The sequence below is a fragment of the Juglans microcarpa x Juglans regia genome, chromosome 2S, assembly GCF_004785595.1.
Source record: "Juglans microcarpa x Juglans regia isolate MS1-56 chromosome 2S, Jm3101_v1.0, whole genome shotgun sequence".
NCBI lineage: Eukaryota > Viridiplantae > Streptophyta > Magnoliopsida > Fagales > Juglandaceae > Juglans > Juglans microcarpa x Juglans regia.
Window position 1 is genome coordinate 8,361,312 of NC_054597.1, and position 12,862 is coordinate 8,374,173.

The window sequence follows — 12,862 nt, forward strand, 5'->3', positions numbered from 1 at the left end:
GACAACCCCAATCTCTAAAGAAATTAATCTTGAATATTCTACCCTTCAAGAGTTCATATGGTATCTTATTAGATGCCTTAAATGATACTCTATTCAAGATAAAACAAGATGCAATCATTGCTTCCCCCCACCATTGCTTAGATAGGCCGGAACTAAAGAGCATGCATTTGATCATATCTACCAAAATTCTATTTTTCCTTTCAAAAACACCATTGGATTGAGGAGAATATGGAACGGTTTCCTCATATATAATACAATTCTCCTCACAGTATTGAACCAATTGATTAGATGAGTATTTACCTCCTCTATCAGACCTGATAATTTTAATCTTTCTCTTTAATTGGTTTTCAACTTTAGTTTTATAGACGACAAATTTACTAATTGATTCATCTTTTGTTTTCATCAAATAAACAAAGCAAAATTTGGACATATCATCTATAAAAGTAATAACCACCTTTAAATGAGACACCATTTAAATAACAACCATCACTATGAATTAATTCAAGTAGCGATGAATTTCTTATAACAGATTTAAATGGCTTTTTAGGCTGTTTTGATTGAACACAGATTAAACATTTTTTATCCAAATCAACAGAAACTTTAGGAATAATCTCTAAATCCATCATTCTTTTAATATTATGATAATTATCATGGCCTAATCTAGCATGCCATATTGAAGATGAACATGTAGTAAATGCAAATTTATTATTAGAATCAAATTTGTCTACTACATTGTTTTGAATATTTATTACAAACAAACCACCACTCACATAACCTTTCCCCACAAATGACTTATATTTAGTTACAATAACTTTATTGGATTGAAATAATAATGTGTAGTCTACCCCACTGAGTAAAGATCCACTAATTAGGTTTCTCCTCTCCTCTAGTACGTAAAATACTCTTCTAAAAGAAGAGTATTTCTAAATGTTAATTTGAGTACAATTTTTCCTACTCCAAATACTTATGCAGAGGTAGATTTACCCATCGTCACTTTCATGCCGCTTGTATCCTGATATGTTGAAAAAATATTGCGGTTAGAAGTGACATGTACATTGGCTCATATGTCTACTATCCAATTAGTAGCACTATAAGCCAGATAAACTTGGGGACTTATGGTTACATACCGTTCATCGGTTCCAATAGAGTTAGTCCCAGAAAGCACCATATGAGCCTGTGAGTTAGGTGATCTTGGTTGTTCATTGCCTTGATATTTCCTCTTCTTATAGTGACAATTTTTTGCCAGGTGACCCGGTTTGTTACAGTTAATACAAATGGGTCTTTTATCATCTTTGTTAATATAGGACTTTGGTTTTAAATTATTCCCATAATTAGTTTTACCCTTATTGAATTTGGATTTATGATGTATTGGATTCTTATGTGTTTTATAGCATTCTAGAATATTTGCTTTAGATTGAAAATCAGAAACCAATGGTGGGATGGGATTACTTTCCAAGTGTTGTTCTTGGATCCTAATGGCAGAGTTCAAGGTTTACATAGTCATATCTCTAGTCTTATGTTTAAGAGATAGGCCAAAATTCTTCTATGATGGAGGCAACTTGTCTATTATATAAGTAACTTGGAGACGCTCGGTAATATCCATTCCCCGTTAGCCCAATTCATGGTAAAGAATAGTTAACTCATTGGCTTGCTCTACCATAGATTTGAAACCATCCATCTTGAAACCAAGAAATTGGCTTGTGGTGTACTAATCCATTCCGGCATCTTGTACACCATATTTCTTATCAAGAGCATTCCAAATATCTTTGACAGATTTAATGTGTAGATAAACATTAAAAAGTGTATCACTTAAATGATTTAAAATCCTACATCTACACAAATTATCTTTTTTTGCATATGTTTGCAATTCAATAGTACATGCAGGCTCATGTAAATCATCAGAATGAGAATCATTTTCAAGAACAAAATATAATCCAAACATTGTAAGAAAGATTTCATCTTTTCCAACCAACGCTTAAAATTGACTCCTCTAAATTTCTTGGGTGCAATTGGTTCATTTGAAGTCATGGTGGCAACCAAACAATTAAAACACACATCTAGTTTAACAAAGAGGGTCTACTCTGAAATATTGTTGGAAAATATTTTGAAACGCTTCGTAAACTAGAGAATATGTAAAATAACAAGAAAAAATTAGAAAGAGAGAACCCGATGTTGAGGCATGTTGTGATAGACGTTTTTCTTAGAGTAGATTCCCCCGCCTTCAATTATAAACATGCACTAGATTTCTTGACAGTCTACTTCCAAGATACAATAATGTCGGTACCCGTTAATCTCTTCGTCAGTGCACACAAAAGGAGATCTTTGAACCCGATATAAAATAACCAAAACCCAAAGAAAGAAAGACAAAATGAAGGAGGAAGTGTTTCTCTAATTTTTGTAGAGAATTTAGAGATGTGAATTTGTGGGTGGAGTTCCCTATTTATAGAGAATGTGTGATACCCCATATGATATGGATAAGGGTAGGTGGTGTATGGGATCCCACATTGCTTGGGAAGGAGAAGTTCTTGCTCTTTATAAGGTTCTAGTGGAGCTCCAATTGTATCATTGACTAGTCCTTTTGGAGTATAGGCCATGTGGTTTGCGCCTTCCATTGGGGCGTTACAAATGGTATCAGAGCCTATCCCAACCAGAAATGTGGGACTTGAGCCGTGCCACCTACAATGGACAGGCCCGACGAGGACGTCGGGAATTTAAGGGGGGTAGATTGTGATACCCCATATGATATGGATAAGGGTAGGTGGTGTATGGGATCCCACATTGCTTGGGAAGGAGAAGTTCTTGCTCTTTATAAGGTTCTAGTGGAGCTCCAATTGTATCATTGACTAGTCCTTTTGGAGTATAGGCCATGTGGTTTGCGCCTTCCATTGGGGCGTTACAGAATGAAATAACACTTGTGAAAAGTCACAACTTATTTAAATGAAAGAGTACATGTAAAAAGTCACATCACATAAATCAAATGGTACTTGTGAAAAGTCACAACTTAAATGAAGGAGCACTTTTGAGAAGTCACAACTTCAAAAATATTAGAGAATACATTGAAAATGTTTCTAATTCACCAAAGGACACAACCCTTTATTTGGTTGGGAAGCGGTTAAGGCTCATATCCCCAAGAGGCATACATTGGTTCAAGTACTAAGATAACTTTTTCATTTAAATCTAGACAACCAAACCGATACATTGAACAAAGATAATGGTTCACATTATTTTTACTTTACATAAAATATTTTAATCATTTCTAAATTTAAAAACCAACAGAAGGAAACGAGTTGGACGTCCAGTGGTTTGGTAAAGAGATCAGCAAGTTGTAAGAAAGCCGGTACATGATGGGTATGAAGTAGACCAAGAGCAACACGTTCATGTACATAGTGGTAGTCAATCTCAATGTGTTTGCTACAAGCATGAAAAACTAGGATAACAATCATGTAAAGTGGACTAAGATTATCACAAAGTAATAAAGGTGGTGTGTGTAGCTTGACACCGAGGTCATGAAGAAGGAAGGAAATCCATGCGAGTTCAACAATAGTTTGGGCCATAGCTGGATACTCAGCTTCAGTACTTGAGCGAGAGACAGTGTGATGTTTTTTTGCAAACCAAGAGATGTAGTTACTGCTGAGAAAGACACAATAACTTGTAGTGGAGCATCGGGTGAGAGGACAGCCAACTCAATCTACATCAAAAAAGGCATAAAGATCAAATGTATAGTTGGAGGTGAAATTAAGAACAAAATTAATAGTACCTTTCACATATCGAAGAATACATTTAACCATTTTAAAATGAGATTCAGTAGGTGAGTGCATAAATTGAGACACAAAGTTGACACTATATGCAAGGTCAGGACGAGTAAGCGTAAGATATTATAGAGTACCAACAAGATTGCGCTAATGAGCTGGGTCAGAAAAAGGAGTTGTAGATTTGAGATTGTTGGTCTTAGCCATCATGGGAGTGCCCAAGGGTTTGCAATCACTCATTTGGGCACGGTCTAAAATGTCGCAGGCATACTTAGCTTGGGTCAAGGTAAGACCGTTAGTTGTGTGAGTAATTTGAATTCCTAAAAAATAATGAATGGGACCCAAGTTTTTCATGGCAAATTGATTGCTAAGGGTTGAGATAAACTCAGAGAGGAAATCAGTGGAGGAGCCAGTGAGTAAAATATCATCAACATACAAAGTAATATACGACATCCATGAGAGGAACAATGAATAAATAAAGAGGAGTCAACAGAACAGTGCTACAATTAAAACCATAAGTAAGTAAGAAGCTACTAAATTTATCAAACCACGACTGTGGGGCCTGCTTTAAGCCATACATGACTTTATTTAATTTACAAACATGAGAGGAATGAGTTGAGTGAATAAAACCTGGAGGTTGTTCCATGTAGACAAGTTCATGGAGTTCACCATGGAGAAATGCATTCTTGACGTCCAGTTGAAGAATGTCCCAGTGGTTGACCAGAGCAATACTAATAACAGTCCAAATAGTATTTGGTCGGATTACCAGGTAAAAAGTTTGATAATAGTTAACACTAGCTATTTGATGAAAGCCTTTTGCTACTAAACGAGCTTTCAGTCGATCAAGTGTGCCATCTGTATTGAGTTTTGTTTTAAAAATTCATTTGCAACCAATAACATCCATGGAGGAATCATGTTTTACAAGGGTTCAGGTATTGTTAGTATATAAGGCTTTCAGCTCATCAAGCATAACTTGGGTCCACCCGGGGTGATTGAGGGCAAAGCGTATGGTTTTGGGTTCCTTAGGTATGGTGCTGAGATCATGGAGATTTGCATATTTGGGATTGGATTTTTGAATACCGGCACGTGATCGGGTAATAATTGTGTGTTGAGGAGGCAGAGGTGGGGTTGGTGTAGATGAAATACATGGAGGTGAAATAGAAGAAGAGACGTCGGATGTGACTGTTGTGGGGATGTTTTGTTGCGGCTCAGGAGCAGAAGAGAGAGTGGTTGATGGTAAGGGAATATGTAGGTCCGGGAGAGAGGATAGAGTAGTGAGGGGACGTGAGGTTGAGGGAGGTGTAATCTAGATGTAAAATATAGATAAGGTTGGGTCAGAAGGTGATGGAAGGTGAAGGTTCCCAGGATTTTTACAAGGAAAATTAAGTTCATAAAAAACAACATGACGAGAAATGTAAGTACGACCTTTAGAAGGATGATAGCATTTGTACCCACGGTGGTGAATACTGTAGTCTAGGAAGACACATGGTAAAGTTTTGGGATCAAATTTATTTTGCTTAGTGTCCCAAGTGTATGGATAACATTTGGAACAAAAAACATGCAAAGATTGATAATCAATGAAGGTGTTATACAAAATAGAAAAAGGTGATTGTAACTCAATGTGGATGAGGGAAGACGATTTATTAAAAAAACAATTGTGGCAAAAGTTTCAACCCAAAAATGTTTGGGAACACTATTATGAAAAAACATTGTCATACTTAGTTCTCTAATAATACGATGGCGTCATTCCACTATCTCATTTTGTTCAAGGGTGTGGGGATAAGAAAACTGATGAATAGTACCTTGTTGTAAATGTGAGGTAAACTATGCGTTAGCAAATTCTCCTCTTCCATTGGTTTGAAAATTTTTTATTTTTTTATTGAATTGACATTCGACTTATTTTTCAAAAAGTAAGAAGACTGGAAAAAAATCAGATTTTTCTCAAAGCGGTATAAACCACATAAATTTAAAAAAGCATCAATAATGCAGACATAATGAGAAAATTTATCAACAGAAATAACAGGGGCAGGTCCCCATAAATCACAATAAACTTTATCAAAAATAGTATGAGTTAAACTAGTAGAGGGTAAAAAAGGAAATTTGCTGAGTTTTCCAAACTGACAACTTTTACAAATAGTCTGTGTTTTGTTGGTGCTAGAAATTTGAATAAGTCCTTTAGATTTAAGGACTTGGATAGCAGAGGCCTGAGGATGTCCCAAACGTTGATGCCAAACATTTTCAGGAACACGTCGAAATCGGGTTGAAAAATGAGCTTTATACGAAGGAGAAACAACATAGAGGTTACCCTTCTGTCGTCCAATCAACAAGATGTGGTTGTCTCCATTCCTTAACAATAAAACCAACATCGTAAAATTCACAATTATATAGATAATCAATAGTGAGTTGCACAATAGATAAAAGGTTTTTTGCTAATGCGGGCACTAATAAAAACATCACATAATTTGATTTTAGTAGTACGTACCATTATCAAGATAAGTATCACCAATATGAGTAATAGCATAAGAACTACCATCTCCAGTAATAACAACATCATTGCTAAAATAACGATGTAAATTTCTAGTATACCTGGGTCGCCGGTCATATGAGCAGATGGACTAGTGTCAGCTGTCCATTTAGTATTATGATCCCAATTTGGTCAGGTTTAATTGTGCCAATTCAAGTTTACGAACTCGACTTCTCAAGATACCAAATGGGCTATGTATCAATGGACCTCAAGTGTCATTTCATTGCAGCAAAGGCATGAGGAATATCCTCAGGTTGATAAGAATGATTGAACCGGTTCTAACATTTTAGAGCAATGTGACCTCTTTTTCCACAAATTTAACATGTGGGTGGTGTCTCACGGGCCCTGTTGGGTCGTTCAGTTGACCCAAATGTTGAAGGGGTCCCATGTGAAGTGGCTCTTGCAACTGTTGAAGATGGCCCGTGAGTTGCAAATGGAGAAGGCTGTAGGAATTAGACCCGTACATTTGAGGGCTCATATAAATTAAATTGAGAGGATTGCCTGTTAGAGAAAGGCCCGTGAGGGAGTGGCCCATGAGAAGAAGGCCCGTGAGAGAATCCCCATCCATACGAAGGGTTATATCCTTCGTATTTGGTCGAACTAGCAGCTGGGAGAAATCCTCGCCCCTGTGAGGTGAAGCTCCTGGGCCGCCCACGGCCACCACCACGGTGGTTCTTGAAAGTCGTCCCCGTCTGTTGACCATTGAAAGCCACCGTTGGATTTGTTTCATGAATTGTGGTTCGGATCTCGTAACCTTGAAGCAGGGGGATGATTTCGGCGTATGACGGCGTAGGGGGTTTGAGCATCGCGGTGGTGAACGGTTCATACCGGGGGCCGAGGTTGTTCAACAAGGAGAATGCTTTCATCTTATCGGCTGCAGGTTTTCCGATTGAGGCCAAGCCATCGCACAGAGTTTTGAAGTTTCGGAGGTGATCTGCAAGGGGCACCGTGGAGTCCTTCTTGTGGCATGTTAGTTGTTGAGTGAGATGAAATTCTCTTTCTTTTGAATCGTGTGCATACGCTGCTTGAGAGCTTCCCATACATGATATGCAGTGTTTAAGCCGACTACAAGGCGAGTGCCTCTTCCGAGAGGGTACCAATGATCCACCCTCGAAGTAGCCGATCGGATTTACGCCACTGTATGTAGTTGGTGTTGGTTTCTGGTTCGCCAGAACCTGAAGCTTCATCTGAAATGATGACAAATTCGGGAGGAGCAGAGTCCTCATGGTGAAGATGATCAACGAGGTCTTGGCTCTCAGCCAAGGCTAGGATATGTTCACGCCACAGGTGGTAATTGTTGTTGTTTAGGCGTAGGGTTACAAAATTTCCTACATTGAGTGCGATTGTAGCCATGGAGGAAGACTCTCTTCACTCACAAGGCTCTGATACCATAAAGACAGTAATAACACAATGTGTTTGACAAAATGTTTCAATCACCGTGAGTGTACTGAAGGTCTTCCTATTTTATGTTTCAATAAATTGTATTTTGCATGATGAAGCGTTGCATTGGAGCCGTTGCACAAAGGGGTAATAAGTACCGATCATGACTATGGGTCCTCTTGTGTTTTTGTGTTGGTTGGTGGATGTTTTCTGTTGACTGTTATTTTGCTGTTAATACAGCCTAACCTCCAGGTCGGGAGATGTCGTGACAAATAGAGATTTCAAGAAGTATAAAAGATGAGATCGATATATATATATATATTTCTTCTTTTTATTATATAAGAGCCTATTAAACGGCTGTAAATGGAAATTCTTGTTTTGACGGAGCGGAAATACTTGTTTTAACGGCTATCAAACGGAACTCCCATTCTCTCAAAGCTTCTCCCCCTCCACTCTCTCGCCTCTCTCAATCCTTTGTATATTCTCCCCCTTCAGACCTACTCTCTTTCAGCTATCTCTATTTTTTGTCGATTCTTTCTAACCCCCAACCTCCATCTGCTTCTCTAACCCTCACACACTCAGACCTACACTCTCTCACCCTCGACCCTCCTCAAACTCACTCTCTCACACCTCTCCTTTTTGTAATCTATTTTTTGTGGAAAACCAGAGGTCTCTCTCTCTGTCCTCAGATTCTTCAACCGTGTCTCTCAATATCTCTCTACAAACGTTTCCCGTGTTTGGTCTCAAAGAAAATGAAGAAAACTGCAGCCTAGGTCAGCTAACGAAGAACACGGTTGTTCTTCACAGGAAAGGTGGAGTTTTTTTTTTTTTTTTATTTTCTTCTTCTGATCTGAGTTTTTTTTTTTTTTTTTTTTTTTTTTGCTTCTTTAAATCTAAATGTATGATTCTTTGAGATTTGAAGTTTGTTTTTTTTTTTTTTTTTTGGGCATCCTACTCCACAGGAATCTGCTTAAAGGCTTTTGATTCTTCACATTGTGGTTCTTCCCTTTCTCTCATTCTTCCCTTAGAGCTTCCGATTCTCATAGCTTGTCTCAATGTTTTTTTCTTTTTTTTTTTTTGGTTTTTGTAAGCAGACTAGATGCTCAGAGACTAGCACAAGCAAGCTAAAGATGTTTTGATCTCTCTTGTAAGGACTTTTTTAGTTTTAAACCCTCTCGAGGCAAAAGTTTTGGTTTCTTGGTCTTCGGTATCCATAAGAGGGATTTTGGACGTCAGACACTGAGGAAAAGCTTCCTCTCATAGTGGTGTATCTTTGGGTTCTTCTTCTCTGTTCTTGTTGTCGGTGTGGTTGGGGTATGGTTTTTATGGTTTTGTTTTTATTTTCTCTTGGTTGGATGTGAATCTGTGGGATGTTTTGGATTTTGTTTGCTGTCTCATTGTTTTTGGATTGAAAAACCTATGTGGTTCTTTTTTATTTCATTTTTTTTTTTTTTTGCTTGTTCTCTTTTTGTTTTGCATTTTCTTTTTTTGTTCCATGTGAATCTAGTTGTTGGATTTCTCTTCATTGCTATGGACTATTTTTGGTTGTGTTTGCCAGTTGCTTGGATGTGAAATTTCTTGTTCGTTCTTATGGGGTGCCAAATTGAGCTCAGAAATGGCGGTGTTCGTACATACTGGTATTTGGGACAGCGTGAGAGAGCTAACCAGAGTGGCCCAGAGAAAGGGTAGCGATCCTCTGCACTGGGCATTACAGGTATCTTCGAACTTAAACTCCGCTGGAGTGACTGCCATCTGTGGAGCTCGCCGACGTGTTGGTGTCGTACATTTGCTGGGACAACAACCTTCCTATTCTCTGGAAGTTTCTGGAGGTTGATGTTGAGTACGACAACAACCTTGCCCTGCTCTCCACGAGGTTTGTGTTTCTGTTTTGAATGGTTTTCTGGGTCTTGTTTTGTTTTATTTTTGGTGGGACTGTTTTGGTGATTTGGAATGGTTGTATTTGGGATATTGTTTGTTGGGTATAATCGAAATTACGTGAGATTGCTTTGTGAAGCAAGCTCGCTAAGTCTCATGGCTGCATCAGTAGTTGACGCAGACTACCTCAAGGAAATCGACAAGGCTCGTCGAGACCTTCGCGCTCTCATCTACAGCAAGCAATGCGCTCCTATAATGCTCTGTTTAGCGTAAAGTCTCTCTCTCTCTTGCTCTGCTTTAGCAATGCAATCCCGTTTCGTTCTCGAGAAAACTACGAAAAGAGAGAATGTAAATGAAAATTGAAAATCTCCTGCTTGTCGCCGTAATCTTGGAAAGTTGCAATTTTTCTTCTTTTCTGATCTTCTCACCATTGCTGCTTGACAAAAAAAAAAATTAACTATTTAGGCCTGCTATGTTAAAACGTTATGATTGATCTTAAGCATGCACGCAAGCGTATGGTACAGGACATTAACCATGCATAATGCTAGGACAGGTGGCACAATGCTGGGACCTATGATGCCAAAACGAAGACTGGAGGTTTTAATGGCTCAATCAGGAGTGGGATGGAGTTGAAACATAGTGCAAATGCTGGTTTGGAAATCGCAGTTGGATTCTGCAGTGAGCTTTTACAGCTTAATGTGTAATATCGTTTAGCAAATTTGATTACGGGTGGGTCAAGAAGTTTAGAGCTTAGTTTGTTCTCTAGGGAAATGAATTGATATTTTGCACCTAAGTTTGCATTGGTTCTCTTCTCACTGTTCCTGGGTTTGTTTTTTCGTTTTGATGTCAGAATAAGTAAAGTCCAAACATCCAAAGATTACATATGCTGATCTCTACAAGGTTACGATTCTATTTCAAGAAGCAAACATTTGTCTTCAACTATGTGGTGTTACAAATTTAACTCATCTTCAACTGCGTTTTGGATTTTTAGCTTGCTGGCATTGTTGCAGTGGAAGTCACTGGAGGCCCCTCTATTGACTTTGTTCTAGGAAGGAAGGTATATTCATGGAAGAATTTCTAAAGCACCTATCCATGATCTGTACTCTTTTTTAACTTTCTTAACCTCAAGTAGGATTCATTGGAATCTCCTGAAGAAGGGCGCCTTCCTGATGCTAGACAAGGTATGTTATTAACTAAGTTGCTTTAGTTTTTATGGGTGATTTCCTATGAAACATAAGCTATCCCAGTTTGCTGTTTGATTTATGATGATGGAATGAAGTATAGGTTTTATATCTCTTCTTTGAAGATTGTTAAAAGTGAACTTGAATATGCTAAGCTATCCATCACGGCGCTTATGTATGATAAATATTGGAAAAAACTTGGTTCTTCTGTGGCTAATGTATAAGTTTCTTTACTCTGAGTCTGATTTGTACATGCATATATTAGAGCAATTGACACGGGACAATCTATTTCATGGTAATCGAAAACATAGAACAGATGGGATGTTGAACAATGTATTCACGTCTTGTTCCATTTTGTTATAGGTGCAAAGCATTTAAGAGATGTCTTTTATCGCATGGGCTTATCTGACAAAGACATTGTGGCATTGTCTGGAGGCCACACATTGGTAAAGTTCTCCAAAGATTCAACTATATGTGTGGAAAAGGTTTTTTTTTTTTTATTAATTCATATCATCTATATAATTTGTCTTTCATTTTGTTTCTTTAGGGAAAGGCACACAAGGAGAGATCAAGATTCGAAAGTCTACCTTGGACAACTGACCCTTTGAAGTTTGATAATTCATATTTTGTGTAAGAAATCAATGAAAACTTAATTTGGTAGAGAAGAAAAACCTATAACAAACTCATTTCCATTTGACAAGATGATATTGTACATGGTACATGTATGTTATGATGGACAAAATTAGGAAACTCATTTCCTTTCTTTGTACCTCAAGGTCTCTCTCTCTCTCTCTGTGTGCGTAACTGTGTGTAATATATATATATATGTGTGTGTGTGTGTGTGTGTGTGTGTTGTATAGGTATATGTGTGTGTGACCTTATCATTTTTGTTCAACTATCTTGTTTTTGGCAATCACATTCACAGAGATAACTTTTGTACAGAGTCATTCCGCACCGACAATCATGGCTGGTGGCATATAGGCTTTATCTTGAACTCCTTAAGAGACATGCATTTACCCTTAAATTTTAGATAAATGATCTGAATTATTATAAGTGAGTTATATTATCAGAGCCATTTATTTCTGTTTGGTTCACCTTGTCACTATTATTTGATTGTATTCATTAATCATTTTTATTAAACCATATCATTTTTGTAGAAAAAAAAAATGTTTCACTCAACTAGGCAACGTGCAAAGCACGTTGCTCCTACCCAGTATATATATATATATATATAATATATATATATATATATATATATATAATAAAAAATTTAAATGACGGATTGAAATACCTTTTATATATGCAGAGTTAGCTATGCAATTTTTTTTCAAGAGTCAAGCTACTCTGCTGCAGCCGCTCGTTCTTACCGCACAACTGTTTTTGAGTTTTTATTTTTTTTATTTTTCTTTTCATATTTTTTTAATATATTTAAATATTTTTAAAAAATAAAAAAAATACATCAATACATTTAAAATCACTTCCTTAATTACTAAGTAAAAATTAAAAAAAAAAAAGAGCAATGCTACTCTACCGCCCAGCCCTTTTTTTTTTTTTTTTTTGCTTTTTTCATTCACATTTTTTAATACATTTAAATATTTTAAAAAATAAAAAAATACACTAATACATTTAAAAACACTTTCTTAATCACTAAGTAAAAAAAAAAAAAGAAATTGCCCGATCGGTCAAGTTAGGGCGGCATACTAGTGTTTTTCAAAAAAAAAATTCTGAACGGTACACTTGAGCGGTCACATGGGGGCGGCAGAGTAGATTTTTCCTTTTTTCAATCTTGTGCTCATGTCACAACAATGGCTAGACAAAACAACGCTTCTTGGAAAAATATTTGGCCACTAATGCAATATATTTTGTACCTGGAATGTAAGAGTATTAGTATTGATTTCTTATATACAAATGTAAAATCGCATGTTTTAGAGATTATCTTTAACATTCAAAAAACTCTCACATTAAATTATATATCTTTGAATCAAAATAATAATAAATATTTATTTTTTATTATTAATATTATTAATATTTTTTTTTAAAATTAATTTTTTATATATTTTTTACAATTAGCATCACCACATACATTTGGCATTAATAATAAATTATAATTTTTTTATATATTATATTAAAAATATAAATAATATAATAATATA

General features: G+C 36.6%; 2 protein-coding genes and 1 pseudogene across 2 annotated transcripts in view; 1 reads left to right on the plus strand and 2 right to left on the minus strand.

Annotated features, from left to right (window-relative positions):
* Nucleotides 1-7,909, minus strand: part of LOC121252559 (cytochrome P450 71AU50-like) — a 58,042-nt gene extending 50,133 nt beyond the window's left edge. Inside the window, exons 1-2 of the mRNA XM_041152261.1 lie at nucleotides 7,892-7,909; nucleotides 327-332 (exon numbers count right to left, since the gene is read on the minus strand). The gene's annotated coding sequence lies outside the window, so the exon portion shown is untranslated. The remainder of the gene's footprint in view (nucleotides 1-326; nucleotides 333-7,891) is intronic.
* Nucleotides 1-12,862, minus strand: part of LOC121252560 (cytochrome P450 71AU50-like) — a 42,597-nt gene that overhangs the window by 17,990 nt on the left and 11,745 nt on the right. The window contains exon 2 of the mRNA XM_041152264.1: nucleotides 7,900-7,909. The gene's annotated coding sequence lies outside the window, so the exon portion shown is untranslated. The remainder of the gene's footprint in view (nucleotides 1-7,899; nucleotides 7,910-12,862) is intronic.
* LOC121252561 lies at nucleotides 9,685-11,441 on the plus strand (annotated as a pseudogene).